The 27,630-nt window shown below is 39.2% G+C and overlaps 1 protein-coding gene across 11 annotated transcripts in view; it reads right to left on the reverse strand.

Annotated features, from left to right (window-relative positions):
- LOC150083163 (uncharacterized) overlaps positions 1 to 27,630 on the reverse strand; it is a 1,214,634-nt gene that overhangs the window by 397,878 nt on the left and 789,126 nt on the right. For 4 of the 11 annotated variants that reach the window (XM_090377876.1, XM_090377877.1, XM_090377881.1 and 1 more), the window contains one exon: positions 216 to 249. The exons of the other annotated variants lie outside the window; for them this stretch is intronic. The gene's annotated coding sequence lies outside the window, so the exon portion shown is untranslated. The remainder of the gene's footprint in view (positions 1 to 215; positions 250 to 27,630) is intronic. 11 annotated transcript variants of the gene reach the window in all.

The following is a 27,630-nucleotide window of genomic DNA, read 5'->3' on the forward strand; positions in this document are numbered from 1 at the left end:
ATATGAATTATTTATTTAAATGTTATTTATATATATATATATATATATTGTTACTAATATTTATATCTAACTTCTTCATTATCATAGTTCCTTTATTCTTACTGCTGTTTACTCACACACTGCGACTGAAGAGATCATCCAAAATAATACATCCTTTGTCAAATATATAAATAAATAATAATAAAGGAGAGAAGAAAACACTGTATCTCACTTACCATAGAGAATATCCAGCCATCAGAATAGAAATCACTGAAACAAACGCGATGAATTACATTCAACACACACTCTGAAACAAGAATAGCTATAAAAAAGTTTTGCACAAACAACCCCCTCGAGAGTAAATCGCATATTTTAATATTATTTTTCATAAACAATAATACATGATTACAAAACTAAATACTTCTTGAGAGAAACAGAAACAGCAAACAACAAGCACGCAAAATATATTTTGAAGCAGAACAAGTGATTCACACACTATTGAAAATTAAGTTGTAACAGACGTGACAGCACTCACCCTAATAGGGATATTCTCATGTTAGTTATAATTCTGGGAAAACATTAAAAAAAATTCAAAAACCATACGAAGTAAATATTTGTTCATATTTAGGAAGGTACAGAAAACAGATTTTTATCTTCAACATGGGCTCATTAATTTTGAGTTGGAGCTCACGAGCTTAGCGATACCATTACTGCAGGGTCAACTTGAATAAGTCTTAAAAAATGCCAACCTTTATTTGCAGTTTTAAAGAAATATAATTTGTAAATGATAAACATACACAAGATGAAATTTAAGTTAGGCTAATAACTAAAAAGGGATAATTTAAAAGCAGCCAAGTTTTAATTATTTCAACATGATTTTAAACAATATTATTTTCAATCTCAAAGAAATATAATAATTAATTGGAATGTTTTAAATAAATATGACATTTAAAGGTCTCATTATTTCCATTTTAAAAAAAAATTCTCACTCACGAATAGCAACATAACACACCTCTATTTCACTCTCAAAGAAAAATAATTTTGAATAATAATTAAGCAGTTAAGGTTCCTTACAAAAAAGAGTATATATGATAACTGACTGTCTCCATCAACACAGCGGTATACTAATTATGTATGATGCCTCTCTGTCACTCCCTTGAACAAGGTATGAATAGCTGCTGGAATTCAGAGGTGGCAATATTTAATGTCTATAAACCCTGCATAAAAACTTGTTTGCAGCCTGCCTGTGCCATGAGTGTTGCCATTGGAATCCAATTTATTTTTTATTAACTGCCTGTATAAGGGACTGACAGGCAAGAGTTAAAAAGGTTCACTGATTTTCCTGTGGTGTCTGCCAAATCATTTTCTGAGATCCCAATGTGGCCAGGGATCCAGCAGAAATGAACATCAAATTCAGACTGAGAAAGGAAGTGCAGCATCTGTTGTATCTGGGATAGGACAGGATGAGGATTTTTTGTACCTCATCGATGATAAGGCCTGCAATGAGCTGAGAGAGATAGTATGTATAATACATTTTTGTGGTAGATGGTTTCTATATGATCCAAGGCTAGCACCACTGTGTGCAGCTCTGCAGTGAATACACTGCATTCGTGGAAGATCTGCTCAGATATTGTAGTGTCTGGAAAGTCAGCTGCAGATCCCAATGACACTTCTCACTTTGAGCATCTGTGTAGACTGGCAAGAAGTCAAAATGTTCAGATTGGTGTGCTGAAAACAGCTGCAGGTAGACAGCAGATGGAGTACTGTCCTTTCCCCAGTTGTTAATAGAGAAGTCGCAGGCTTGCACACAAGCATGCCAGGGTGGAGAAGGTTGCCCTTATGATGAGACAACATTGTCTAATGTGATGTCCAAATCTCTGAGTTGTCTTTGGATACATATACCAAATGGATGATTGGCAGTCTGGCGAGTGTTGTACAGATTTTCACAATGTGGCTCAAAAATGGGTGTCCACATGGGGTTGTCTGGCAGGTATTTCAGTTTCAAAGCATACTGTAGAGACAACTGTTTTCTATGAATTGATAACAATGGCTCATTCGCTTCGACATAGAGGCTCTGGACAGGAGATTTTTGAAATGCTCCAGTGGCAATATGAATTGCCTGATGGTGGATGGGATCCAGCCATCAGAGTACACTGAGTTTAGTACATGCATATACTTGGGACCTGTAATCTAACTTAGATCACATGAGTGTACGATAGAGGCACATCAAGATGCACTGGTCGGCACCCCAAGAATTAGAGGAGATTGCATGTAGGATATTCAAGACTCTCGTATACTTCAAATGTAGTTGACAGGTGTGCTGGAGAAAGGTCAACTTTCTGTCAAATACGAGCCCCATAAATCTAGTCTCGGATACTACTGGAATAACATTTTGTCCAAGCCTCAGTGCAGGTTCAGGGTGAAGATTGCATTTTCAGCAGAAATGCATGCAAGCAGTCTTTTGTGGGGAGAATCTGAACCCATTATTTACTGCCCATGAGTTTAGGTGGTCAATGGCACATTGTAGTTGCCTCTCAATTACGCTCATGTTGCAGGATTGAAAGAATATGCTAAAGTCTAGAGGGCACAGTTTACAATTGGAGGAAATTGTTCTGTGATGGAATTCACTTTTATGGCAAAAAGCGTAACACTTAAAACTGATCCTTGAGGTACTTCCTTCTCTTGGCTAAAGAGAAGGAAGGTACTTCCTTCTTGAAGGTACTTGAGGTACTTCCTTCTCTTGGCTAAATCCAATCCTACATGGACTTGGAAAGATCGATTGGATAAAAAGCTTTTGATAAAAGCTGAGAGATGACCTCTAAGGCCGATGCTAAAACGGTCTTTTAAAATTCTGAATCTCCAGCTATAATTTCACGCTTTTTCCATATCGAAGAACATGGACACCAGGTGTTCTCATTTTAAAAAGGCATCTCGAATGGAAATTTCGAGCCTAATAAAATGGTTCAAAGTGGACCTTCGGAAGCCACACTGTACTCTGGAGAGGAGCCCATTTGCCTCCAAATACCATATAAGGTAGGCGTTGACTATTCTCTCCAGTATTTTGCACAGACAGCTAATTAGAGCAATAGAACGTAAGCTTGTTGTGATTTTGGGATCTTTTCCCGGCTTAGGAAAGGCAAGCACAATTGCCTTATGCCAGGAATCCGAAAACTGCTCTTCTAGAAATATTCTGTTGTATGGGAAGAGCAGATTGTCCATGGATTTTGCTGACAGATGTTTGATCATATCATAATGGATAAGATTTGGTCAAGCAGTACTTGCCTTAGTAAGAGTTAGAGCTATTTCTAACTCTTCCATGGTGAAGGGCCCATTATATGGATGAGACTTTTTAGATTTAAAATTAATTGGCTGCTTTTCGAGTTTGTCTTTCAGGACCAGATATTCTTGGAAGTAGTTAGGAAGATGTTGATGGTAGAAAAGGTCTTCCTAAGAGTGTTGGCTATTGCATCCATTATATTCCAGGACCGATGAAGGGTGCAATGTTGCACCCTTCATCGGTAAAGGGTGCTTCTTCATCTGCTTCTTCATCAGCAGTAAAGCTGTCTGGGATTTTGTCCCAGACAGCTTTACTGCTGGTCGATTGGGTAATGGTGGATGTAAAGCTGATCCACAATTCCTTTTAGCGCTGATGACACACGTCTTGCTTTAGTGAGTGCACATTTGAAGGTTAAGAGATTGGCTATGGTAGGATATCATCGGAATATCCCCCAGACTTTGTTTTGTGCCTTTTTTGATGCTGTGCATTCAGCATTCCACTAAACTTTTTGAAATGGCAGAAACCAGGTAGAGATGTTTTCGGAGTTGTAGTTGCAGCTGCATGGACAATGCTTTCAGTGATGTACGTTACTGTATCATTAATAGGCTCCTGACTGCCTGTACTGATGTTAAAGGCTGCCAGATGTTGAAAGGCATTCCAGTCAGCTGGATCAATTTTCCATCGCAGTAAACCTATGAAGTGGACATGGCCTCCCGTTAAGTAGGCTGTTTATCACGGGGAAGTGATCACTTCCATAAAGGTTCTCCTCTACCTCCCAAGTGAGTGAAGGAAGGAGAGAGGGGTAGCATATAGTAAGATTAATGGCAGAAAATGTACGGGTAGGCATGTGGAAAAAGGTATTAGTTACCACAATTAGAAGGCTAAGGTCATTGTCAATGAGCATATGCTCTATGACACGACCCCTTGAATTAATGTCAGCACTACCCCACAGGATGTTATGTCCATTGAAATTGCCCAGGAGGAGGACAAGGTAGCTGCACAATCATCAAGGTCTTTCTGGGAGATTTCAGCCTCAGGTGGCAAATAAACTGAGCAGACTGTTAATAAGAACCCTACCATAAGGCAAACTGCTACCACTTCTATGTTGCTAGAGAGCAGAACAGGTTGAAATGGGGTATGGTTGCCCAGAAGAATAGCAACACCCCCATGAGTAGGTACATCCTTTTGAACGATAACAGTATTACGAAGGGAAGGGTTTTCATTCTGTCCTTTTGAATGATAATAGTATTACGAAGGGAAGGGCTTTCATTCTGTCCTTTTGAATGATAATAGTATTACGAATTGAAAAGTTTTCATTTGCCTTCAAGTATGTCTCCTGGAAGCATAAGCAAACTGGCTCATGCTTTTGCAGGAGGGCTTTGATGCCATCATTGTTTCACCAGAATCCGCGACAGGTTCATTGTAGGAATTTAGCCATTATTTTGGCTTGGTGGGTCAATCAGGTGGCTTCCGAGGTGCTGGGGGTTACTTTTGTCAGTCTTGGATTTATCTTTTCTGGGGAAGTAAGGATGCTGTCCTGTATCCATTTCTTCCTCAGCAAAGAAAAGAGTTCGAAGATTGAATCATCTTGTACCTCCTTCTCCTCGACATCCATGTTATCTTGGGTACTAGAAGGTACTTCAATTTTCTTGATCTTTTCTTTAGCAGTTACTTGTGGAGCATTAGGAGGTACCGATATGGGGGTAGCAGCTGATTGATCTTTCTGTACAGGTTTTTGTGAGCTTAAGAGGTAACATGCAACGGGAGTGAATGACTATTTTGGAGGAATGGTTTCCCCTTCATTTGAAGGGGAAACTATTCCTCTGTATAAATCCGTCTGAGTTCCGATGGAACGCCTCCCTGCTACCTTCTGGGCATAGGTGGGTTTGTTGATATTTATAGGTTTTTTCCTTTTTCATTTTTTTTCCTTTTTCCTTTTTCCATTTTCCTTGCCTCCTGATATGATATGTTCAGCTATTGAATTCAGCCATTGAATTCCTTTTTCTTCTTTCCACCTCTGGCATGCTTGTGAGTAGGCTGGATGTTCTCCCTGGCAGTTAATGTAGGTGAGTTTTGTGGCTGAACATGATGTTGTTTTGTGGTCCTTTGCATCACATTGAGCACATGCAAGGACTCCACAGCAGGCCATTTAAGAATGTCCGTATTTCTGGCATCTAAAACATCATAAAGGATTTGGAACATATGAATAGTTGATGTAGCCAGCTTTAACCTCATTAGGAGACATTTGTGAGTTAAAAGTCAGGATGATGTTCTTGGTGGGAACAAGTTTCCCATCCCTATGCACATTAATTCTCTTAACAGCAATCACTCCCTGTGGTTTCAGTTCAGATAAGATTTCCTCCTTGGTAACCTTGAGGTCTCACTTTGAAATTACATATCTCAACGAGTTCAGTGTTCTATATGCTGTCACTGTCATTGGTATTCCTCCAAATGATGTTGCTTGAAGTAGCTGCTCAGACTGCCTATCATTTTTTGTTTCAATTAGGAGGTCCCCAGAACAGAGCCTCTTAACTGACTTATGGGAAGCTTCTAACCCCTCTAAACCTTTCTGATTAAAGAAGGCGACATTTTCCCAATAGGTTTCTCGCTGGTGCAATGGATAATTAAGAACCTTGGGACAGACTCGGTAGTTAAATTCATTGTCTCTTTGCAGCAATAGCACTCTCTGTCTCTCTGTTTGTATTTTCAGATAGGATCGCATTTAAGCCCCTGAAGAAATATGTTTATCAGGATTCATAAAGTTTTTAAGTTGATTCAGTGCCTGGGCACCCCACCCACCATGGAGCCCAAAGGCCCACCCACCCACTATCCAGCATGCAATAAATCTGCTAGGGAATGGAATGCCAGTGCTACCCAGGCACCATACCCATATTGCCTCCAGCCTGAATCCTGTCCCTCGGACCATAAGGTAGGGGCATAGCATTGGCCCTTGTAGGCAAACCCACTAGCCGATTGATCCTAGCCGGGCCATCCAGGACCACCCATCTTGTCAAAGCAAGGGCCAATGTGGTGTATTGAAGCTGGGCTCCTCAACTACCAGGATCCCCCTTTCTGAATTTCCTTGGGTTGCAGCACATAGCAAACATGTCAGATTCCATTGATGCTAGCCTGGAACCTAGGCTGTGGGTGTTGGATCCCAGTGATGCTAATCTAGAGGACTAGCACATTCACTGGGAGGTCCCCTTACCACGTATAAGTTCCCCACATTGAGGGGTTAAAATGAAGCCTCCAGACCTATTTTCAGTACTCAAGGTATGACCTGACCATTGCTTTGTACAAGGGGATAATCGCCTCCTCTTGTATATCATTGACAAGACCCCATAAGCTGCTGTTGCAGCCTATCTGCACTGGTAAAGAAAATTTCATACCTGACTGTACAATTACCCCCAAGTCTTTTTCATTCTCCTCTACCCTGAGCATAGTACCACACAATTGGTACATTACTCTCATGTAACTGCTACCCATATGCAGTACTTTGCATCTCTCAATTTTAAACTTCAGTTGCTACCTCTCATACAATCTGCCCACTTTTCTAGATCCTGTTGCTGTAGTGTACTGTCATTACTGTCATTAACAACCCTACCAACCTTTATATCATCTGAAAACTTGAACATTAAACTTGCTATACCTTCATCAATATTATTGATAAATATAGAAAACAACAATGGGCTGAATACTGAACCCTGGGGAACTACACTAATATCATTAGTCCATGAAGAGCAGTGTCTATTGATTACCACTCAACCATCCCTTTATCCATAGCAGCAACTTGCCCTTAATGCCATTCTGCTCCAATTTGTACAGTAGTAATCCATATTACTCATATTACAGAAAGAATGCAGAATGAAAAACTCACTTTTCAAAAGGACTTAGTCTTAAAGAAGTCTTACTTAAAGAAGATAATGAAAAATGAACTAATGAGCTACAGATAAAAACATTGATACAATAAAGTTGATTATTGATCCATATATCAGAGTTGCTGTTAATAAAGCTTACTTTCTCTTTAGTGAGAAATTAAAAATTTTAAATAATGACATAAAAAATAATGAAGAATCTGTTACAAAAGAAGTTGCAATGTGCAATCAAATCTTGAACTTATATTGAATCAAATAGCAAAAAAGTACATTCACTAGATACTGATATCAATAAAAAAGTACAAATGTTAAATGATGAACTACAAAATAAAAATAATAACCTTGAGAACAACATAAATCAGACAACAAAAAAATTGATAAAAAAATCTTTAGATAAGTCTCTGAACTCAAAAATGAAGAATGTGTAAACTCGAAAAAATTACATCTACTATGCAAATATGAAAAAGGTCGTAAATATATATCCTCCTGAGCTCAATGATGCAGCAAATAAATCATTTATTGAATATACTTCAATTTCTTTCATACCTATGTCAGATGTTTTTAATGCAAGGAATAAAAGAATAATTAAATAGCTAACCTTCAAGATGATGATGATGTTAATAAAGCTTATGTTGATCAAATAAATTTAGTACACAAAATGCTGCATTATCTATTTCCAATGGGTCTTATGATGCAAGGGGGAAATTTATAATTAACATATATCTGATCCTAAGTCTGATAAAAATGCAGTAAATCTACAATACATGAAAATATATTCTATCCCATTCTATGCATCTACTAAAGAACATATTGTTTTACAAAAAGATTTCCAAGTAATTAACTTTCAAATGAATAGTGGTGTTTTATTGGATAAAGACATGAAGTTAACTGATGGCATGGATATTAAATTAACAATTTATTTTCAAAGTGGAGAGGAATTCCCTTTCATTTCATTTAAACTATTTATTGGAGAACAAAAACTTGAAAATATATTAATAGAAGTAAGCAACGAAAAGACTTTTTTTTATAACAACAAAGAATAATGACATATTGAAAATCAAAGCTGCATCACCTTTAGGTTATGTACATTCATTTTTTCAAATTACTAGAATTAACTGGAATTAAAACCTATGTAGTTTTTTAATTTCATAGTTTCACTATGTTATACATCATATATATCTCTCTCTCTAGTCATTACTCTGAACTGTCAACTGACAACTACAGTTGGGTAGCTGCTCTTTTTACTTAAATGCTGATATAAACTTCTATGTATTGTTATCTTTCCTTATTTCATGACCAGGCATAAAACAATGTTATCTTTCTTAAAAGATATAAAAATTTCTGTCTAAAATATAAAAGTTTATAAAAGATTTTTTCACAAAAACGTTTTTCAATATGAAGTGTAATAGTCCTTAAAATATGTACTTATATTACAATATGCACTCGATAGCCTTGCAAATGATAGAACTCAGTCAGGTAAGTATCCTGTTTACTTAAGCACTGCTAAAAACTACTGCATGTTTCCTTAATGCCTAGGTAGAAACAATGTTATCTATCTCTTAGAGTGCATTTATAGACAATAGTTACAAAATTTTTATTGAAGTAAAAGGGTGCAATACTAATTAGTCCTAAGATTCTAAAATGAACATCAGGGTATTTGAGATTATATTCAGATATACCTTTTATGTTTGATAATTATAAAATTGCATTAACTAAGTTAAATTCATATTATTTCTGGTTTAATGTGAGTAATCAGTATGGCAATAATCACTTCAAGTATATTTTGATAGTCATGAATGGAAATTAATAACATTTCCTAATGACATTTATGAATAAATTTCTTTAATGATTATTTGAAACTTCATTTTGATTCAGAAAAACCACCTATTGTTTTTGACAGTAATTTGTCTGCAGGGAGATTCTTAGTTAACATTAGCATTAGCATTAGCATTAGTAGAGGCATTTGATGCAAGAAAGCAAGCTTATGCAGCATCAGCCAAAAAAAAAAAAAAACACACTTCCACTTCACCCCTCTGTTCGTTCAAAATACCTGTCCAGCTGAGCCTTAAACTTATTTAGGCTATCAACCTCCACCACAACGGATGTAAGTCTGTTCCACCAACCAACCACCCGCTGGCTAAAGGCAAATTTCCGCAAGTCTATCCTACATCTGTCTTTCCTCAATTTGAATTTATGCCCTCTCAGGTGATTTTTCTGAGCTAGAGGAAGAATCCCATCAGCATTGAGCATGCTTAAACCATTCAAGGCTTTATACACCTCTATCAGATCACCTCGCTGGTGCCTAGTCTCCAGACACTGTAATTTGCAAAACTTAAGCCTTTCTTCATAAGAGCACCCCTTTGTTCCATTCACTAATCTTGTTGCCCTTCTCTGTACTCGTTCCAGCAGCTCTACATCCTTCTTGAAATGAGGCCTCCAGACCTGTATACAGTACTCTAGGTGTGGCCTGACCATTGCCTTATACAATGGAATAATCACCTCCTTATCCCTGCTGGAAAAATTCCTGTATATCATTGACAATACTCCATGAGCTACTCTTGCAGCCCGTCTGCACTGCTCAGAGAACTTCATATCTGCCTGCACAACCACCCCCAAGTCCCTTTCATTCTCTACCACTGTCAGTGTAGTACCACAGAGTTGATACGTTGCTTTGGGGGTTGCTGTTTCCCATGTGTAGTACTTTACATTTCTCAATGTTAAACTTCATTTGCCACCTCTCAGCCCATCTGCTCAACCTTTCCAGATCCTGTTGCAGCAGCATAGTGTCAGTAGTGTCCTTGACAACCCTGCCAACCTTTGTATCATCTGCAAACTTGGACATTAAGCTTGATATACCATCATCAATATCATTTATAAATACAGAAAACAATAATGGACCCAACACTGAGCCCTGAGGGACTCCACTAATAACATTAGTCCACGATGAGCAGCGTCCATTGATTACCACTCTCTGTCTTCTCCCCCTCAACCACCCCTTTATCCATAGCAGCAATTTGCCTTCAATGTCACACTGCTCCAATTTGTGTAGCAGTCTTCCATGTGCAACAGTATCAAAAGCCTTTCTAAGATCCAAGTATATAATATATTAAAGTTATTCCCTGCATCCAATTCTTTTGTGACTGCATCATAGTATCCAATCAAGTTGGTCAGGCAAGACTTCCCCTTAACAAAACCATGCTGTGTCTGAGCTATAACTGAAGTCTTGTCTAAATGATCCTGCAGTGCTTCTTTAACCAGTGCCTCCATTAATTTTCCTGGAACAGAAGTTAAGCTCACAGGTCTATAATTACTTGTGTCAGCCTTTGATCCTCCTTTGTGAATTGGGGTCACATTTGCACATTTCCAGTCTATGGGTACCTCCCCTGAGTCCAAGGAAGCTCTCATAATTATGGCTAAGGGTTTGCTTACTTCCTTTGCTGCCTCCTTTAATATAACTGGATAGATCCCATCCATCCCGGGTGCCTTTCTTGTGTTTATCTTCAAAAGTTTCTCCTCCACTTTACTCCCAGTTATTTCAAGATTCTGTAGCTTACTGCTAGAGTTGAATACACCTCTGGCATTCCCCTTGCTGAATAACTCCTCATGTGTGAATGTCGATGCAAAATATTCATTTAGTTTGTTAGCTACCTGAGCAGGATCATCAACAGTTGACCCATCAATATCAAGTGGACCAATCTGATTCATCCCCTTCCTTCTAGAGTTAACATAAGTAAAGAACTCTTTGCTGTTTTTCTTTGCATCCCTTGCCAAGGATTTCTCGTAATCTGCCTTCGCCTGCCTAACCTCCTTTGTAACTTGTTTGCATATCAACTTGTATCTATCATAGGCTTCTGTGTCATGTGTTAATTTGTAAGTATCCCATGCATTTTTCTTCTCTGCCATATGCCTCATTAGTTCATCTGACATCCATTTTGGCCTAAACCTTGAACAATATTTCTTAGTTGGTATGTAAAGCCTAGTAGCTTCCAAGATTAATTCTTTGAATGCTTCCCATTTTGAATTTGCTGTTGGTAACATCATCAGTTGGTCCCACTGTATAGAATTTAAATACTGTTTCAGTCCATCGTAGTCGCCTTTACGAAAGCAATAACCCTTCCCTTTACCCCTAATGGTAGTTACCTCTTTGAGTAAATCCCACTTCAGCACACTGTGATCACTGCCACCTAGTGGTTCATTTATCTGCAGATTCTTAATGCATGAAGAATCACTGCTGATAATCAAATCAAGAGTATTACTACCTCTAGTTGCCTCCCGAACATGCTGATGTAGAAAACAATCATCCAATAAATCCACAAAAGCCCTGCTAGTGCGTGAGTAACCAGCCCCCAAATTCCAGTCAATATCTGGGAAATTAAAATCTCCCATTATAAGACTCTCTGATTTACTGGCCCACTCTATTTCCCTGTACAGTTCCTTATTATACTCATCAGAGTCATTAGGCCTATAGCACACTCCTACTCTCAATTTTGATCTCCCAATGCTTATGTCACACCAAACTGACTCGACACTGCACTGTCCAGCGATGTCGACTGTCTTCACTTCCTTGGTTTTTATGTGTTTCTTAACTAATAGCATAACCCTCCCCCCTTCCTATCCTGTCTATCCTTTCTGTAGACGTTGTACTCCCCAAATTGCAGTTCTGCATCCCTTATATCTGTGTGACACCACGTCTCTGATATCCCAACAATATCTGCCTTTGATATTTTGAGCAATACCTCAAATTCATCAAATTTATTTACTAAACTCCTAGCATTGGTGTACACACAAGTATACCTGCACCTGTTTCTATTCTTAGCTACCCTAACACAACCCATGTGTTTACTTGTACCGCAATGGCTCCCAGCAGTCTCTGAAATACCATGCATCTTGTTTTTCAGGCTCCTGCTCATTCTAATAGAAGCAGTGCAAGAATCTCTTTCACCTCTGCCAGTGGCTACTGTCAATCTATTGGTCTTTGTCTCCCCCCAAGCTAGCAGTTTTCCGACCCACCTAACACTGCCTCGATAGCATCAGCAAATATTCTTGCACCCTTTCTATTTAAGTGTATCCCATCCTTGTAGAAGCAATCTCTCCTGTTAACAAGTACAGTCCAGGCTGAAAAAAATTCTACCCCTTGAGCCTTGCACAATCTTTCCAGGGCCGAATTGATCGATAAGACTCTCATCATATACTCCCTCCTATCGTGTCTGGGCAGAATTGCAGACACTTTCAAATTCAACCCTAATTCTCGGCTTTTGTTCAGCAGTGACCTGTACTTGTTAAGTAATTCTGCCGGTCTCCTACTCTTAATATTATTAGTGCCAACGTGTACAACTATATCACCTTTTGTGCCCTTAAAAGATGATATTCGCTCTACAACGTCATCAACCTTTTCCCCTGGCAGACATACCCTGGTCCTGTTCCACCTATCTTTTTTACAAAGCATGTTCCCCGTTTCCCTGACAACAGAGTCACCAACAACTATTAGTTCCTTCGGGACCAGCACATTCTGCCTTTGGGGTTGCCTCTGTGTCACGCGATGCCCAAGTGCAAGCACTGGCGTTGATGTGGGCAGCTGAGAGCTTGATGGGCCCCTCAATTTAGTTTCTTCGAGGGCATCCACCCTGTCCTTCAAGCTCTCATATAGGCCCACAAGAACGCCGAGTTGTTGCCTGATATCGATACGCTCCTTGCATCGCGCACACACAAAGACATCCCCCTTGGCAGTATCATGTCCCGTACCCGATTGCTCTGCAAACATCAAGCAAACAGTGCATTTTATAAGGCTGTGAGTCACAGGACAACTGCCCCCCTCAGTTCTGCTCTGAGCCACAGCACTTCCATTAGCTTGAGCCTTTTGCTTTGCTGGTCTGGTCTGAGTCATGATTCTATTAATTTATTAATTAATTATAATTAATTATGTTATGTTATTAGTTATGTTAAATATAATTAATTATATTACGTTTGTAATCTAAGTCGTTATATGTATTTATTTAAACGTACAATTTAACTGCTAACGAAGTTCAACTAACGCTATCGTATCACAATGGTGGGAAATTTACGAACGGTAGCGGAGTTGAAACACGTGGAAACCCTTACCGATACTTTTATGCAATTACAAGGCCGAGTAAAGAATAAATACACCAAATTAATCAGAAAATCACAAAATAATGTTATACTACTAAATTTAAATCAAAAGTTTTAGAAAAACAATAATTTCAAATCAATAAATAAGAAAAATCCACTTAGCGGCTTTGAACACGACCGTCTCTAGTTGCCTCGTCAGCAGACTGTTCGACTGTAATAGTATAGACTGCAGACGAATCAATTGATTGATTATCAATTAATCAACAAAATTTATTAATCTTATTAAATTCCATTTTTATTAAATTGTACTTAAACAGAATCATGACCCAGAATAGAGCAGCAAAGCAACAAGCACAAAGTAGAAGTAGTACTGTGGCTCAGAGGAGAACCAAAGGGTACAATTCTCCAACCCATCACAGTCTAAAAAATTTTGTGAAATGTGAAATGTTTGCAGACCTTTCTAGAACAGGACATGATCTAGCCAAGGAGGATGTGTTTGTGTGTGCTAGGTGCAGAGACTGTGAAGAAATTAGGTGCTAACACAGCATTCTGATAGGCATGTATGAGAGTTTGAGGTGCAGGGTCAGTGCCCTTAAAGAAATTAATATGATGGGCCCATCAAGCTCTCAGCCGCCCAACTCAATGCCAGAGCTCACTGCTGTGCATCAAGCAACACAGCGGCAATCTCCACGGCAGAATGTGCTGGTCCCACAGGAGCTAGTTATTATTGGTGACTGTATTGTCAGGGAGACAGGAAATATATTATGTAAAAAGATGGAATAGGACCGGTGTATGTTTGCCAGAGGCAACAGTTAATGGCATTGTGGAGCAGATATCATCTTTTATGAGCACAACAAAAGGTGATATTGTTGTACAGATTAGCACTAATGACATTAAGAGTAAGAGATCTGCAGATTATTTAACAAGTACAGGTCAATTTGAAAGAAAGTCACAATTAGGGTTGAATTTGAAAATGTTTGCAATTCTGCCCAGAAATGATAGGAGGGAGTATATGACAGAGCCTTGTCAATCAATTCGGCCCTGGAGGGCAGCTGTGAGCGCATGGCTCACAGGGTAGAATTTTTTTCAACGTGGTCTGTGCTTGCTAACAGGAGAGACTGCTTCTACTGGGATGGGATACACTTAAATAGAAAGGATGCAAGAATATTTGCTGATGCTATTGAGACAGTGTTAGGTGGGTCGGAAAACTGCTAGCTTGGAGGGGAATTCACAGATTAAAGATTAATAGTAGTCACAGGCAGAGGCAAAAGTGATTCTTGCACTGCTTCAATTGTAATGAGCAAGAAGCCTAGAGAGCAGGTTGCTGAGCATTTCAAGAGCTGCTGGGAGTCATCAAGGAACAAGTAAATACAGGGGCTGTGTTAGGATAACTAACAGTACGAACAGGTGCATGTATACTTGCATGTACACCAAAGCTAGGAGTATAGTAAATAAATTTGATGTATTTGAAGTGCTGATCAAGACATCAAAGGCAGATATTTTTGGGATATCAGAGACATGGTTTCACACAGATATAACAGTGCAGAATTGGAAATTGGAAACTTGTAAGCTACTTTGGCTTTTTATACCAACTAAGAAATAAGGTTTAAGATTTAGACCTAAATGGATGTCAGATGAACTAATGAGGCTGGATAAGAGAATGTTGTTGTTTCTTATTTGGTTTTTTTTAGGAGCATTAGCAACTAAAGCCATATTGCTCCAGAGATATGCGGTGGTCATTCCCTGACCTTTCCACATCCTCCTGGTCTAATCAAGAAGCGTGTTCTGCTGCTCCTGCCCACCTGGTTACGGAGGCACCGGGAGGGGGTCAGAGAAGAAAAATATGTGGGATGCATATAAATTATCAGATGACACAGAAGCCTTTGGCAGATATAATCAAGTCTGTAATCAAGTCACAAAAGAAGGTTAGGCAAGTGAAGGCTGATTACGAGAAATCCTTGGCAAAGGATGCAAAGAAAAACAACAAAGACTTCTTTACCTATGTAAATTCTAGAAGGAAGAGGATGAATCAGATTAGTCCACTTGATGCTGGTGGTTCGGATGCTGATGATTCTGCTCAGATAGCTGACAAACTGAATGAGTAATTTGCATCTCCATTCACACAGGAGGATTTCTGTAAAGAAGGGGAGAACAGAAGTATACTAAATTCTAACAGGAAGCTAAATGATTTTGTAATAACAGAGGGCAAAGTGGAGGAGAAATTGTTAAAGTTAAACAAGAAAAAAAAGGCAAGTGTGGCATTTGGAATCTATCCTATTATATTGAAGGAGGTAGTGAGGGAAGTTAGTAAACCCTTAGCCATAATTATGAGAGCATCCTCAGATTCAGGGGAGGTCCCCATGGATTGGAGATGTGCAAATGTATCTCCAATCACAAAGGGGGTTCAAAGGGTGACACAAATAATTATAGACTTGTTAGTTTAACTTCTGTTCCAGAGAAAATAATGGAGTCACTGGTTAAAGAAGTGATGCAGGGTCACCTAGACTGCAGTAACAGTTCAGACACAGCATGGGTTTGTTAAGAGGAAATCTTGTCTGACCAATTTGATTGGATACTATGATGTGGTCACAAAGGAACTGGATGCAAAAAATTATTTTAATATCATATACTTGGATTTCAGGAAAGCTTTTGATACAGTTGCACATGGAAGACTCCTTCACAAATGGGAGTGGTATGGAATTAAGGGCAAGTTACTGCAATGGATAAAGGGATGGTTGAGCTGGAGACAGCAGAGAGTGGTAATAAATGGAAACTTCTCTACATGGACTAATGTTATTAGTGGTGAGACCCATGGTTCGCTGCTGGGCTCGTTGTTGTTTTGTGTATTTATCAGTGATATTGATGAAGGTATATCAAGCTTAATATCCAAGTTTGCAGATGATACAAATGGTCCATGGTTGTTAATGACAGTAAAGATAGTATGCTACTGCAACAGGTTCTAGAAAAGTTAACAGATGGGATGAGAAGTGGCAACTGAAGTTTAAATGACAAATGCAACTCCATTATTTTCTCCGGTACTGCATGTGGGTAGCAGTAACCCAAGAGAAATGTACCAAACTGTGTGGTACTACACTCAAAGAGGTGGAGAATGAAAAAGACCTGGGGATAATTGTGCAGTCAGATATGAAGTCCTCTTGGCAGTGCAGCCAGGCTGCCAGTGCAGATCATGGAGTTTTGTCAATGATATATAGGAATTTTTCTAGCAGAGACAAGAAGGTGATTATTCCCTTGTATAAGGCAATGGTCAGGCCAAACCTTCAGTACTGTGTTCAGGTCTAGAGGCCTCATTTTAGGAAAGATGTAAAGTTGCTAGAATGAGTACCAGAAGGGCAACAAGATTGGTGAGAGGAACAAAGGGGTGCTCTTACCAAGAGAGGCTTAGCTTCTGCATGCACCTGGTGATCTGGTTGAGGTGTATAAGACTTTAAATTGTTTGAGCAGGCTCAATGCTGATGGGATACTTCTGCTTGCTCAGATTAAGAACCTGAGGTGTCATAGATTCAAATTGGGGAAAGACAGTTGTTGAATAGATGTGCAGAAGTTTGCCTTTAGCCAGCGGGTAGTTGATTGCTGGAACAGACTTCCATCTGTTGTTTTGGAAGTTGCTAACTTTAAATAAATTTAAGGCTAAACTAGACAAACATTTGGAGTGACCGGATGGGTGAAATGGGAAGGTTTTTTTTTATATTTTTTTGGCTGATGCTAAAAATGCTTGCTTTCTTGCATCATATGCCTCAAGTAATTCTAATGTTAATATCTTTTTCATTATGTGGCTGGTCAAGATCTCGCACATTGTTGGAAGACATGTGATCGACTTGTATTTCACTGAGTTTTTTGTATCTTGATATGTGATTCCTTTATTAAGAAACACTGGGTGACTTATCACCTGGGAGACCTGCTCTGTTAGGTTCTTGTGTGTTCAATTGAGCTTCTCGTACTAATAATTGGATGTTATCTATTCCTGGGGTTTGCCAGTTGTGAGACTTTTGATTGCCTGTAGTTCTTCCTCGTGAATCTCCCATTCTGTCATTTCTTGTATGTCCTTGTTTTTCATCCATTCTAGTTCTATTCAGGTACTCGGCTGTTATGTCATACTTGACTGCTCCATACATTGCTTTAGATCTCCTTGATTGTCTTCTGTTCAGGTGGTCCATTACCTTCTTTCTCCTCTTTGCTGATACTACTGTAGAAGGCCCTTTGGTTTTCATCAAAGATTCAGTAGTTTGTTTTCCTATTGGAGATCTCTTTGTATTGGTGTGGTCTCTTGCTGAGTGCAAGGTGGTTCTGCTTAAGTGTATTGTAAGAAATAAAAATCTTCTAGTAAAATATTTTATACACAGGAGAGATTAATTAAAAATAAAGCTTCTGGTATAACAATATGGGGCGGCGAAACCTTACCAGTCACAAATATTATTTAAGATAATGGGTCACTCACTAGGGATTAAATTAGACTAGGTTACAAGAAGGGAGGGGTAAACAAAGAAAAGACTAGTAGTAGATGGGGTGCGCTTCAACTCCCAGCACACGGGAATAAACAAAAACAACGGGAACAGGTAGCAGGGGCAGTTGGTGAATAAGTGTGAAAGGGGTACTAACTCTGGAAAACAATAGTGTGAAAGACTGAGTTTGTCGGAACATTCCTTTGATTGGTAACATCTGGAGACGAGACGGGAAGTGGATACTTGACAAATGCTCAGATTAGAATTAAAACTGGCGTCTGGCTGTCGGTGATAGCAAGTTTTGGAATCTTGTGGAGTAAAAGTGCTAAGTATAAACAGGAGGGTTGTCGAAATGGCGGCGGACTTCAAAGCGGCAGTCTGCCTGAGAAATTTACAAATTTATTAAAATAAGAGGTTGGATCGCGCACTGTAGGGACAGCTTGGGAAAAGTAACATGGGCAAATAGGACAGAAAGAAAGGTTTGATAAAATGAGAAGATTGGTTAAGACCCAGAATTAAGGGCAGGTCTCAATATAGGGGTGGTACGTAATGAGAGAAACAAAATTAGAGAAATGGGGGAGAGAGGAAGACACAGAGTTGAGTTTTATGTGGGTGTTTATGAAAATGAGTTAGTGGAGCACAAAGTTGAGTTTTTGACAGTGTTAGTGAAAAAATGAGTTAGAAAGGGAGACAAAGTTGAGATATTTGTCGGTGTTAGTGAAAATGGTTTAGTGAGACAAAGTTAAGATGGAGTAATAAGTTGTGTAGGGTTAGATAAGTCCTGTCCTGTCAGCCAGTTGAGAAAGATCTGACAAAGTTAAGATGGAGTAGTGAAGGGCTAGATAAGTTTAAGTACAGTCAGTAAGTTAAGAAAAGTTAGATGAGTTTCATGATAGAAGAGAACAGTCGAGTAGTCTGTCATCGGAAGGCAAGGATAGTGGCCCGTATACAAATGAGTGAAGTGTAAGGAGAAATAAGCCTAGTCCGTCATCGGAAGGCAAGGGTAGTGGCCCGTATGCAAATGAGTGAAGTGTAAGGAGAAATAAGCCTAGTCCGTCATCAGAAGGTAGTGTAAAACCAGTAGCCGTGTACAAACGAGTGAAGTGTAAGGAGAAATAAGCCTAGTCCGTCATCGGAAGGCAAGGGTAGTGGCCCGTATGCAAATGAGTGAAGTGTAAGGAGAAATAAGCCTAGTCCATCAACTTTATCATGATACCAATGCACAGATAAGTGAGCTGAGAAGGTAAAGTTGTAATCTCGAGCCTGCCAGAATAGCTGAACCGAAGGCTAAGTAGCAGTATCGAAGACCAGCCCATGAATTCCTAAGAGACTCAGTGATGTCCTCCAGACGTAGACTACAGCCCATTGAGAAACCAAAAGCCCTAAGATGAATGCCCTTGGCAAAAGATGATGACAGTCCCAAATAAGGAGTGGAAGGCCCCAAGACAGAGAAGTTCGGTTCATAAAATTATGTAAGTGACTAGCTTACATAATTTAAGCTAGTCATTTACAAGCTTTCCTACAGCCTTCACAAGTAAAGGGCTGTAGGAAACCTAGCATCCAATTAAGCAGAACATTTAGATAGATACTGTGAGATATATATATATATGTACAAAATATATACATAATATAGAGATAAGTTAGATTATAGTTGTAGTTTGACAGGTATAACTACATAAATTGAGAAAAGAACTAAAGGGGAGGAAACGGGTGCTTAATGATAGTTATGGTTCTAATTAATGTATAATTAGACATATGTAGAAAGGTAAAGGAGAGAAATTGGATATTTGTTATTAGTTATTGTCTAACATATATGTATGATAAATTTTGGAAGGGGAGGGTAGAGAAATATAGAGAAAGAAATAGCCTTCTGAATGTAGCAATGTCTTGGGACAAGCATTAGTCCAGAAATTGATGTTAAATGTACAATTTATCTTGATTAGAGAAAGTTTGTGAAATTATATTCCCCAAGACAAAAAGGGGACTCTAAATAAATCAGAAGTTAAGAGTGAAATTCCTAAATCAATTTATAAGGTAAGAATTTGACTTACATAGGAGAAAGGGTGTTAACTAAACCTCTTAAGTATTTATTGATCATGTGTGAAGAAAGAAGAAACTATAGCAGTTTTCTGTAAGGATATTGATTATGTTGTGTACAAACAAATAACCCTTCTAGTGTAAAACCAATGTACTTAATTGCATATATATTTGATGCTACATAGGCAAATTTGAATAATATTAGTATGTGCCTGAGTTTTGATCACTTTATCATGTTGTATATATATATATGTAAATACACTAAGTTATTTATTAATTGGTGAGTTTGTTATTCTTGAACACTCAGCCTTTCCAAAGGGAATTATACATAATTGAGAAGTTCCCTTGAACCTGAAATTTTCCTGTGAATCCAAAGTCAGATGTGTAAGTGGAGGTATAAGATAAAAGGTCTATATATCTATTAGGAAACAAAATAAGAATATTTAATTTTAAATAAAATCACAAAAAAAAAGAAGTAAAGACATTCTTTCCTCACTCCCCACAGTATCTAAGTATTCTCCTACCAAAACATGGTATATGGAACAAATAATGACCATCTCCTGATCAGCGTGCCAACCACCAGCATGGTGCGAAATACCTTACACAAGAACCTAGCAGCAACGGGCCTCCCAGAGAACACCTATACGGAACTGAAGAAAGTCAAAATCCTGTACACCTGTAGAGTATTCTTGACCAACAGTCAGTGGCAGATTCAGGGGAGGGGCATTGGGGCACATGACCCCCTGTTGTTTTTCGGAGAATATTCACCAATCGTTTCAATTCTCTTTAGCTACAAAAAAAATTTGTTAACATAGGATTTTATCTATTTTGCATTTTGGCTTAGCTATTTGCAACTAATTACAGTTGACAACACTGATGCTGATGTGATCACCATTCTAGTTCTAGGTGTCACGCAGTTTGGTCATGTGTAATGTTTACTTCAAAGTAATTCAGACTTTAGCTGTGTCATTTTTTTCTGGATCTGCCACTGCCAACTGTAACAGCCAGACAATCTGTACTAGTATCAAGTGCAAGTGCACCAACCCTGTGCACTTGATACTAGTACTTGTCATGGGGTGGAAAATTATTATTTTGCTTAGATTATTTTTACCCACTCAATCTAAGTAAGGGGACCACTCCCACCCAGACAGAAGAAATAAAGATAGGCAAAGAAGACACTCCATGGCAGACACTACAGTGACCTCTATCAAGACCACATAGATAAAATGGCTTCCAATGCATGGCTCATGAGTGGGATACTCTTCCCCGAGACTGAAGGATTCATGCCATCCAAGGTCAGGTAACCAACACCAGGAACAATATAAAATACACTGTAAGGAATCTGGAGCGATGATAACACATGTTGACAATTGAGACCAAAAACAATCCAGAACATCACTGCAGGATGATCACCCAGATCATACACTTATAGACACGACTGGATTGAAGTAATACATCACAAGATAGCAAGGAAATACCTGTTGATCAAAGAAGTGTACCATATTACAAGTAAAAACCATAGGCTGTTGTTTTTTTGTTTTTTTTTTTGGCGTGAGGGCTACTATGGCCAAATTGCACCTGTTCCTGTGGAGAGAGACTACAGATTAATAAAAAGAGTTTAAAAGAGCATGTATACACTGAGTGATGGCCACCTACCTAATACTTCATGGGCCCTCATTTTGCCCTCAGTACAACTGCTATCCGACATGGCATTGATTCAACAAGATGTCGGTAACAAGCTGTGTGTAATGTGGTCAGCAATGCAGGTATGGAGGTGATTGGTGTATCCAGATGCCTGATATGCCTTTCCATAGTGTACCACAAGTGCTCTACGGGATTGATATCGAGGGAGTTTGGAGGCCAGTCGATATGCTGGAAGTCAGAACTGTGTTCCTCAAACCATGGCTCGGCGCATTGTCATCTTGGAAGACACCATCGCCATTCAGGAAAAAAGTGTAACTAGTGAGGTGTACAGAGTCAGCAAGCTGTTGACAATAGCGGAGACCACTATACTTTGTTCCACATGTACCAGGGGTCCAAGTTCCTGCCAGTGAAACATGCCCCACACCATACAACCACCTCTACCAGCCTGCACTTTTGATACCATGCATTGATGGATCAAGAGCCTCATATTGTTGATGCCAAATCTGTACGTGACCATCCACGGTGTGGAGCAAATAACGTGACTCATCCGACCAGCATACCTTCTTCCAGTCTTCTAACATCCAACTTGCATGCTCTTTGCACCAGGTGAGTCTTTTACGGCGATGAATCTTGGTTAGGAGAGGATGCCATAGGGGTCATCTGCTGGTATAGCCCATATGTGCAACGCATTGTCATGCCAGACATTGTTCCGTATTGGCCATGTTGTTTGGGTAGTCAACTCTTCAACAGAGCTGCGCCTGTTCACCTGCACGAGTTGTCAAACCCAGCGCTCACCTTTAACATCAACCTTTTGCTGACCTTTGCAGTTTTGCTGTCGGGTTGTTGTTTGACCATTTTGACGGCAGTCCTGGTACACTTTAACTACAGTGGCTCTCGAACACCCCACCAGTTCAGCCATTTGGGAAATCGAGGCACCAGCTCGTTGAGCATCCACAATCTGTCCTTTATCAAAGTCTGATAAATCCTTTCTTTTACCCATCATGCTCAGAATTTTACTAACAGATCATTTAGAATTTTACTAATTCAACGGGTCATATTCAGTTTTCATAGGGGTGGTCATAATTCAGTGATCACTCAGTGTATAAATCAATGCAAAATTCTGATTTAATTGTTAGAGATACTTTTAGTGGATATGGGCTTATTGCCCATATGCACTAATTGAGGTGGTCATAATTCAGTGATCACTCAGTGTATATTGATCTGTTTTAGATAGTGGAAAAACTCAGATAAATTGGAGTTGTCCCCTATAATATTTCTAAGTTGAATAGACTCATTTAAGTTAGAGAGGGATCAGAATTATGTGAATCTGGCAGACTGATAATGAGTGCACTCTAAGAATATTTTCATAGTTAGTGATGAATCACAGTGCAACCATAGTGGGGGATCATCCTTGCAATAAATAGAGATGTGTAAGGTGGGTATGCCCAATACATGCTCTGACAAGCACAACCTCTTTGTGTTTGGTTGAGCGGAAGCTAGATTTCTATAGCTGTGGATTTTGTTTTATATTTCGTAACTTGTTATTTAACTGATTATACCAATTTATGTATATTTTTCATTGCATACTTGGTGTATGATTGGTTTATAGCCAGTGTAAGGAATCTGGAGAAAGGTTTCCTGGTATTCTAGTGTGCCATGGGATTCAACAAAAAAGTGACAGTCTGCCTATTGTTATGAAGTTCTGATATTTGAGTTCTTATTTGATTTACAAATGGATGCAGAGAGCAAGAATTGCCATTGAGGGCTGTCACTGCACTCAAAGAGTCTGTATAGATTATAGTTTTCAGAGTGAAATCATTAGCAAGAAACATCAAACCCATTTAATGGCATAGAATTCTGCAGTGAAAAGACTACATTCCTGTGGCAATGACATAGAGCCTTGATATAGAGATACAGCTGCTCCCACAGCTGTGTCACTTTTAGAGCCATAAATAAATTATTCATGTCACTTTTGGAGCTATAAATTTGCAGAGTTTGTGTATTTCCCAAGGAATGGGCTGATGTAGTTTCTGAGAGGCTTGATTGCTCAAGGAGTGTCTCACCCAATGTTGGAAGTAATCACACATGAAGGCATGCGAACTTTCCATGGAGGTTGTACAATTTATCTGTCTTGACGAGAACTGGTCAAATGCATATTCCACTCCTGAATTAGTTCTTGTTGATGGATTCCTGTACGTTTGTTTTCATTAGGTTTATTTCTAAAAAGGTTTACACATTGAGGATCACAGAGGTATGACCAGAAAGGTGAGATGGAAGGCTATTTATTTTAACCACATAATTGAGGAGCAGCAGCTTTCTCCAAAGGAGAAATATGCTGCTCCTCAATTGAATGAAGGCTGTCACCAAGATAAAGAGTGCACTCATTATCAGTCTGCCAGATCCGCATCATTCTGATCCCTCTCTAACTTAAATGCATCTCTTCAACTTAGACGTATTATTGGGGGAAACTCCACTGCACTCCACTCAGTTGAGTGGAGTGGAGGTTCATTGGCTTCTATATATAAGTTTTGAACTGGTGAAGTCCTGAATGCCTCAAGGGCAATCCTGAGTGCACTATGCTGTACTGTATTGAAACATGCTAACAGAGCCTTTTGGGCAGAGTCATAAACTGGGACACCATAATCTAATCGAGATCTGATAGTTGAGTGATCAGCTCCCCATGTCATAGATGAGATGACTAAGTATATTCAGCTTTTTTATACAGACAGTTCATGTTTCCAGTATATGTTTCTGGAATGTCAGTTTGGTGTCATATGTCATGCCCAAGAATCGGATATTGTTGGCAATTGATATCAGCTGATTTCCCAGTGATAATTCAGGTTCTGGATGTAGATGCCATTTTTTACAAAAGTGAATGGCTGTAGATTTGGTTGCCGATAGAAGATAACAATTATGTGAAGTCTGTGACACTATTTTGTTTATTGAAAACTGCAGTTGTCTTTCAATGGAACGCATATTCTGTGAATGGCAAGATATTGCAAAGTCATCAGCATAAAGATAGATGTCTATATTACCCAAAACGTTCTGTGCTAAATTGTTTATTCTAAAAGCAGAGTGTATCACTGAGTACTGATCCCTGTGGTACACCTTCTCATTTAATAAGAGATTGCAAAACAGCATTACGATAACTCACTTGAATAGTTCTACTTTTAAGGTAGAACTGGAGATCTCTATGAGATCACTGGAGTTGAACTTGGAGTCTTATGGCATACAGGCCTTGTAAAATGCCATAGTGCCAGGTGGTATCAAATGCTTTTTTTAATATCCAGTCACACCATGACAAAATGACCTTTTTTGGATAAAGGCATTCCATATGTTACACTCATCTTTTGCCATAAAGTCTAATGTAGATAGGTTTCTGCAGAGCCGTATTGATTGCGACTGATGACTGAGTGATATTCTATGTACTATTCAAGTCTATTGCGTATCATCTTTTCTAATGTCTTACCCAAGCAGCTGGTAAGGGATATCGGTCTTTAGCTGCATGGATTTGTCTGATCTTTTCCAGGTTTAAAAAAAGCTAGCACTGTTGAATGGCACCATGAACCAGGATAGTAGCTTTCAGAGAAGATCTGATTCAGAAAAAGAAATAGAAATTTTAATGCCTTTTTGTCTAGACATTGCAACACGAGGTAATAAATCTCATCAGGACCTGATTTCCCATTTGTTGATTTGTTTAGAGCATCCTGCAGCTCCAAAATTGTAAAGGATTGATTATATGGAATTGATAATCTTGTGCTGAATTTAATTTGCATTGCTCAGCCCTTTGTTTTATTTGCAGAAAAGATGGTTTGTGTGCAGATATATCTGAGATTTGCCCAAAATTTTCTGCCAGAGCATTAGCCATTTCAACTTGAGATGATAAGTCTTGTCCATTCCATCTCAGTATTGGAGAGAATGCTGGTAGAAATCTACAATTCATTTTTCTGTTGATCGGTGTTTACAAAACAGGTTCCATGCCCAGTTTTTCTCTTTTTTGACAAACTGCATGTAACACTCCATCACAGATTGGCATATTTAAAAGAACCACTATGGATTTTGGGCATGGCCTTGGTTGCGGCATTTAGAATCTGCATTGTGATGTGTTGTACGGCATCATCGATGGATTCAATTTGATAATGTCATCGTAAAATGAGATATTCAAAGCAAATAACTTCCAATCAGCCTTAGAAAGTTTTCCATTTTAAGTTGGTATTATTTGCCTGAGGGATTCTAGTTGTTTGGATTTCACAAATAACTGGATAATTGTCCCCATTCAGTGAATTAGCATTAGCATTAGCATTAATAGAGGCATATGATGCAAGAAAGAAAGCTTTTGCAGCATCAGCCAAAAAAAAACAAAAAAAAACCACTGCCATTTCACCCCCTCCGCTCGTTTGAAATACCTGTCCAGCTGAGCCTTAAATTTATTTAGGCTATCAACTTCCACAACAAGGGATGGAAGTCTGTTCCACCAACCAACTGCCCGCTGGCTAAAGGCAAATTTCCGCATATCTATCCTACATCTGTCTTTCCTCAATTTGAATTTATGCCCTCTCAGGTGATTATTCTGAGCAAGAGGAAGAATCCCATCAGCATTGAGCATGACCAAACCATTCAAGCTTTATACACCTCTATCAGATCACCACGCCGGTGTCTAGTCTCCAGACACTGTAATTTGCAAAACTTAAGCCTTTCTTTGTAAGAGCAACCCTTTGTTCCATTCACTAATCTTGTTGCACTACTCTGTACTCATTCCAGCAGCTCTACATCCTTCTTGAAATGGCGCCTCCGTAGCCAGGTGGGAAGGAGCAGCAGTGCGTAGCACACGCTTCTTGATTAGACCGGGGTTCGAGCCCGTCACCACCAAATACGGATGATGCGGAAAGGTCAGGAAATGGCCACCGCATATCCCGGAGCAATATGGCCTAAGCTGCTAATGCTCCTAAAAAAACCAAAACCAAACCAAACCTTCTTGAAATGAGGCCTCCAGACCTGTATACAGTATTCAAGGTGTGGCCTGACCATTGCCTTATACAAGGGAATGACTTATACAACCACCCCCTTATACAAGGGGGTGGTTGTGCAGGCAGATATGAAGTTCTCTGAGCAGTGCAGATGGACTGCAAGAGTAGCTCATGGAGTATTGTCAATGATATACAGGAATTTTTCCAGCAGGGATAAGGAGGTGATTATTCCATTGTATAAGGCAATGGTCAGGCCACACCTAGAGTACTGTATACAGGTCTGGAGGCCTCATTTCAAGAAGGATGTAGAGCTGCTGGAACGAGTACAGAGAAGGGCAACAAGATTAGTGAATGGAACAAAGGGGTGCTCTTACGAAGAAAGGCTTAAGTTTTGCAAATTACAGTGTCTGGAGACTAGGCACCAGCGAGGTGATCTGATAGAGGTGTATAAAGCCTTGAATGGTTTAAGCATGCTCAATGCTGATGGGATTCTTCCTCTAGCTCAGAAAAATCACCTGAGGGGGCATAAATTCAAATTGAGGAAAGACAGATGTAGGATAGACGTGTGGAAATTTGCTTTAGCCAGCGGGTGGTTGGTTGGTGGAACAGACTTCCATCCCTTGTGGTGGAGGTTGATAGCCTAAATAAGTTTAAGGCTCAGCTGGACAGGTATTTTGAACGAACAGAGGGGTGAAGTGGAAGTGGGTTTTTTTTTTTTTTTTTGGCTGATGCTGCATAAGCTTGCTTTCTTGCATCAAATGCCTCTACTAATGCTAATGCTAATGCTAATAATCACCTCCTTATCCCTGCTAGAAAAATTCCTATATATCATTGACAAGACACTATGAGCTACTCTTGCAGCCCGTCTACACTGCTCAGAGAACTTCATATCTGCCTGCACAATTACCCCCAGGTCCTTTTCACTCTCTACCACTGTCAGTATAGTACCACAGAGTTGATACGTTGCTCTGGGGTTGCTGTTTCCCATATGTAGTACTTTACATTTGTCAAGGTTAAACTTCATTTGCCACCTCTCAGCCCATCTGCTCAACCTTTCCAGATCCTGTTGCAGCAACATAGTGCCAGTAGTGTCCTTAACAACCCTGCCAACCTTTGTATCGTCTGAAAACTTGGACATTAAGCTTGATATACCATCATCAATATCATTTATAAATACAGAAAACAATAATGGACCCAACACTGAACCCTGAGGGACTCCACTAATAACATTAGTCCACGATGAGCAGTGTCCATTAATTACCAATCTGTCTTCTCTCCCTCAACCATCCCTTTATCCATAGCAG

The sequence above is a fragment of the Mastigoproctus giganteus genome, chromosome 7 (assembly GCF_048544385.1).
Source record: "Mastigoproctus giganteus isolate SK-2022 chromosome 7, ASM4854438v1, whole genome shotgun sequence".
Lineage (NCBI taxonomy): Eukaryota > Metazoa > Arthropoda > Arachnida > Uropygi > Thelyphonidae > Mastigoproctus > Mastigoproctus giganteus.